This window comes from Eutrigla gurnardus (genome assembly GCF_963514095.1).
Source record: "Eutrigla gurnardus genome assembly, chromosome: 14".
Taxonomy (NCBI): domain Eukaryota; kingdom Metazoa; phylum Chordata; class Actinopteri; order Perciformes; family Triglidae; genus Eutrigla; species Eutrigla gurnardus.
In genome coordinates this window covers 23,506,847-23,512,882 of record NC_139937.1, presented here as the reverse complement: position 1 = coordinate 23,512,882, position 6,036 = coordinate 23,506,847, and positions in this window count along the sequence as shown.

Below are 6,036 nucleotides of genomic sequence, written 5' to 3'. Positions count from 1 at the left end.
TAAAAGTGTTTCACGTCTTGTAAATTTGTTTTCTCAAATGTAAATTTGTCTCAGGACTTGTGAATGTGTTATGGCAATGTAATTTTGTTTTCTGAAATGTAACTTTGTCTCCAGCTTTGTAAAAGTGTTTCTCATATTGTAAATTTGTTTTGCACCTCCCGGCCACCGTACATGATGGCTAGAATTGTGTCCGACTCAAGGTACGTGTCCACAGGGGCGATTTTAAACGCGTGTGGATGCGCCGCTTCCCAGTATTGCACGCTTGGTGGGCTGCCACTAGAGGATGATTGACAGGAGCTCTCCTTCAAACAACAGATTTTTGCGAGCGTTCGCGAGCGTTCCCGAGGCAGCAAGTCGAGCCGGCGCCTCTGATTAGCATAAAGTAGATTCGACTTCAACTTTAGGCAAATGAGGAGCGGCCAACTCTCGACATTCGCCGCGACGCTACCAGAATGCATTGCACAGCTTTTCACATGGACAATGAATGGGACGCGGGGAAACACCGCTGCCTGTGGACACGCACCTTTAGCAGCCGACTGCAAAGACGTCACAGGGTCGCGACCATATCACGTGGCCCAAAACATCGCGGGAACAGGTTTTTAAGAGCCGCTTCTTGCAGCGCTTGGCAGCACGGTGAACGACGGCTGCAACCGGCTTGTCCACACCTCCGCTACAGCAGAATGGTTCTCATTGGTTTAAAGTTCAATGACTTGTGTTCAGGTCCGCACTCGGCGGCCACCTTGTGGTGAAATGATACTTTTTATTTTGGTCGCATTGATCTCATGGCTTGATCTAAAGTTCCGTGCATTGTGTTGTGAGTCTATTTATATGTGAGGTCTGGTTAATACAAACAGAATGATAATACAAATATAGTGGAAAAAAAGTGCCTTCCACATGTTGCGTGTGTGTGTGTATGTATGTATTTATGTATATATGTGTGTGTGTGTGTGTAATATATATATGTATATCATGGGCGAGCGGTCATAATACGCTGTAAATGCAGTGCATGCCCAAGCCCTTCAATAAAAATAATTGAAAATATTAATCTGGCAGTGTGTTCAATTATACAATACCTTAGTTTTACTGTTTTGGTCTTAAATCCGTGCCTAATCTGTCCCGTTTTGCTTGCGAAAAGCTGGAAAGCGGACAGCTTGTTTCGCGCATGCGCTCTGTCCCGTTTTGCTTGCGAAAAGCTGGAAAGCGGACAGCTTGTTACGCGCATGCGCACTGTGAAACCGAGTCGTAAAGTTACTGGTAAAGGCCGTGTTTACTGTAGATGAGCATTTTGAATGGCAAAAAAAGCTGTCAGTGAAGCAGCTTATCTGCCAACGCGCATGCGCAAAAATGACTTGCTTGAATTGTTCAGCGGGAAACTGTCAGTGGTTCATTCATTATCTAGCCTGGTCAAAATGGCCGAAAATATTAATTATATTCAGTTCAGTGACGTTTTCGCGGAGACCTTTTGAGGAAAAGAAAGCTATAATTTCAAGCGGTCGGCCTACTCCTGGAGTAAATATCACAAAGACTGCAAAGAATTCCGTCCGTCACTTTCAAGCTAGCACGTATGAGAAACATAAATGGCTAGCTAGCCGACCCCCCTCCCGTCAAACGATCCGGTCTGACAGCGACATATTGCCTGTTCATTCATGAAAACCATCTCGAAACACTCTCAGTCAAACAAGGTGGGGAATGAGAGATCTGCGGCGCTACTAGCCTAGTCCTTAAGGACTCTACTGAAAACCAGCTGTGGTCTGTGATTGAGGTGCAGACGGTGAGTTTGGAGCTGACGAGAGGATCGCGCTGACGACCGTTTCGTTACATTTTTCTCATTGAAAAACTATACAACTGGCATTTAGATGATGTTCTCCATAAAATAAATAAGTGAAATACTGTAATAACAATTCGGTTTTAGTAATCAACCGCTTATAGTGATCAAATGTACTCTGGACCAACGTGATCACTACAAGCTGTTTCCACTGTAGTAGTTAAAAACCATATTAAACTTTTATTAAAAAAATATACTGCCCCCCCACGGGCGCGCATGGTATTGACTAGGGATGCAACGGTACTCGTTAAAATACCGAACCGTTCGGTACGACCTGCACGGGACAATACGCTTTTATGTCCCGCGGGATTTATGTTCTAATAATGTTGCATTGGGCTTTACTGTTACACAGGCGTGTGTGCGCGCGTGTGTGCCTTTAAGGCAGCAGGCCCGCCCCCGCAACCAACCTATCGCACTTTGGCCGGTTGGCTGCAGCGCATAGAAGCAGGAAATGAAAGAAAACAAGCAGGCATGGCTAGCGGTAGCGGAGAAGTTGAGAGAGAACAGTTTGAAGAAGCACCAGGTTTATTCAAATCGTCGGTGTGGGAGCATTTTGGTTTTGCTCTTGAATACTCCGACGAGGGAGTGAAAACCGTTAACAGAAACTCCACAGTCTGTAAACGCTGCTTGAGACATGTCCCGTACTCAAACGGAAACACAAGCAATATGGGCAAGCATCTCCAGCGTAACCATCCTGATATTACGCTTTCTGAACAGAGGACAGCCAAGCGCCCCGGAACGGTAACGGCAGCAAAACAACAACTGTCCATAGAGAATGCTTTTCAACAGACCTACCGTGCCACCTCGGATAAATACAAGAAAATAACCCGAGCAGTGGGAGCGTTTATAGCCAAAGATTTGCAGCCCTTTTCTGTGGTCGAAGATAAGGGGTTTCGCCACTTGGTGAAAACGCTCGACCCGCGTTATGTTGTGCCCAGCCGAACACATTTCAGCGACGTCATAATTCCCGACCTCTATGACAAAGCGCGCAAAGGCATTGAAAAAGATTTGGCTCAAACACAAAGCCTAGCACTGACTACAGATAGTTGGACCTCGAGAGCAACAGTAAGTTACTTGACTGTGACGGTCCACTATATGTTGGATTGGCAAATGAAGAGCGCAGTACTGCAGACACGCCCGTTGTATGAAAGCCATACAAGTGCGCACTTGGCAAAGGAATTAAAAAATGTAGTGACTGATTGGAAGTTGGAGCGGCCAAATACGACCATACCAGTGGCCACAGATAACGCAGCAAATATTGTCAATGCAGTCAATGAAACAGACGGACTGGGACCTCAGATAGGCTGTTTTGCTCACACTGTAAACCTGGCAGCCAAGAAGGCAGTGTCAATCAACGGGGTGTCACGCCTCCTTGGGAAAGTTCGGAAAGTTGTCACCTTTTTCCACAAAAGCACAACAGCCCACCATGCACTGACTGTGAAACAAGAGATGTTAAACCTGCCTAAGCACAAGTTAATCCACGATGTCACCACTCGGTGGAACACAGCACACAACATGTTGGCACGATATGTAGAACAGCAGCCTGCCATCTACTCTGCATTAACAATGGACAAAACACTGAGGAGTCACATAAAGAAGGACATGGCAATATTGACTGACAATGAACAAAAAATGGCAGAACAACTGATTGAAGTACTAAAACCACTGAAAACTGTAACAACTCTGATGAGCAGTGAGACCACCCCCACCATATCAATGATCCTCCCTTTGAAGGAAATGATCCTCAAATCCATGGCACCAGCTGATGAAGACAGTACAGCAATAAAAGAAGCCAAAGAAGCCATTACACGAGACCTGGAAAAAAGGTACACAGACCCTGATCTCCAGAAGTACCTCCAAAAAGCCACAGCCCTGGATCCCAGGTTTAAATCTCTGCCTTCCCTTGATGAACACTCCCTTGTCAGACTCTACAGGGATCTCGCCACAGAAATCCAGGAGAATGAACCTCAGGTATTATTTGATTATCATTTTTTTGTGATTTTATGATTGCATATTTAATTATTACTTTTAAAAATTGTCAATTCATATAAATCATATACATTCCACATTTGTATCTGTCAAAAGCTGGAGATAATCTCCACTGATCATTTAAGTTGAGTTCATGGAAGCAGAGGCATGTATGGCTTTTATTACAGTGTATCTTATATCTTATATATTTGTTATTGTTCTTGCAGAGTCAAGCAGAGACAATGCCATCCACAGAGGGACAAGAGCCATCCTCCTCCCCTCCAAAGAAGAAAACAGCCATGGCAGAGCTTTTTGGTGATGTTTTCAAAAAACATGAACAAGTGGTCAGGCCCCTTGCCAAGATAATTGAGGATGAAGTTGCTTCATACAGGTCAGCAGACTCCATTGATGTTGATGCTGATCCTTTCATGTGGTGGAAGACAAATGAGAGCAAGTTCCCCCATGTTGCAAAAGTTGCACAACGTCACCTCTGTGTCCCGGGAACTTCAGTTCCTAGTGAGAGAATTTTCTCCACTGCAGGGGACATTGTAAGTGCAACCCGCTCTCGCCTTGCTGCAGACAATGTTGACAGGCTTATCTTCTTACAAAAAAATTTCACAATAGCAGAGGAATAAATAGCTCATGCCAATGTTGGCAAATTGATATTGCACTTTACATCCTGAATGTAGCCTCTTATGTTCATTTAAAATAGGCAAAGCACGAGGTATATCTGAATCTCTGTGAATTTATGTTTCCCCCAATTTGTCATGGATTAAGTGCACTTTTTCTTTTGAAATTGTTTACCTCTCTTTTTATACTACTACTTAGTGTTCACTAGAAGTAAAGTCTAAAATGTACTTTAACAGTGTTTTTTGTTTACATTTTGTGTGTTTTATTTTTTTTATACATATTTTATGCTATGGTGTAATAGTAGTAGGCAAGGAAACAAAGGCAAGTCTACAGTACTATTTGAGTTTATTGAAGTGTTGAGTTTATTGAAGTGTTGTGCTTGCTAACTAACTGTTTACTTGAAGTATTATGTTATTCAGCACTGGAATTGTTTGGAACTTGTTCTGAGAAGCAAAATAAATAAATCATTTGAGAGAAATGAAATGTCTCTTTATGCACAAAACACATATCAAAATCGTACCGAACCCGTACCGAAATCGTGACACAAAAACCGAGGTACGGACCGTACCGTGAGCCACCTGTACCGTTGCACCCCTAGTATTGACACTTCAGCATGACCACAGTAAAAGGTCACCGCTCGCCACTGATGTATATATATGTATATATATATATATATATATATATGTATATATATATACATATATATACATATATATATATATATATATATATATATATATATATATATATATATATATATGACAGATTGACTATATAGGATCTTAGGTGGCAGCAACCACTTCAGGGTGTCGGGTCAGGACACAGGTAAGTGCAGCATGAAGGACAGAGCCAGCAATAAAGTTCAAACCTTTGTGTGTGTGTGGTTTCTGCAATGTTCAACACAACAATACAGATTGATTAGAAATAAGGTACAACTTAACATAAAAATATACTGAGTTAGATACACACTATCTCTCTACTCAGATAACTACAACTCCGAATGATTTATGAACTTAAATCATTATTAAACAATAAACAGAGAATGAGCATTAATATGCAATATACAGTACAAACATTAAAGATTAGCAATACAGTAGCCTAGCATAAGGCACTCAGGCTATTGCTAGTTAGCGGCTAATTGTTTGACACTCATTAGCAGCTAAGCGTTTATCACATAATGAAATCTGAAGGCAAAAACTACTACAGTCATCAGTTGACTCATGAATAAAACAGAAATATCAACATCGTGTAACATATGAATACAACAACATAACTCACGGCTCAATGGACGCACACACTGCAGACACACGGAGGAACAGTTCAGCCGATACCTGCTCTGAGCTGAGCAGTACGTATGTGGTGCGTTCAAGGACCTCAGCAGTGTAGGAATTCACATGCACAACAATTACCAACAAACTTAAAGGAATAATGCTCAGAGGGACGACCTTTTGTACTATATATATATATATATATATATATATATATATATATATATATATATATATATATATATAACACATCCTCTTTGGTTTGCTGCTGTGTTCTATCGCTTGAGCACCATAGTCACGTTGACTTTGTTGTCCGACTTGACGGCGTTTGGCTGCTGTCTCTTT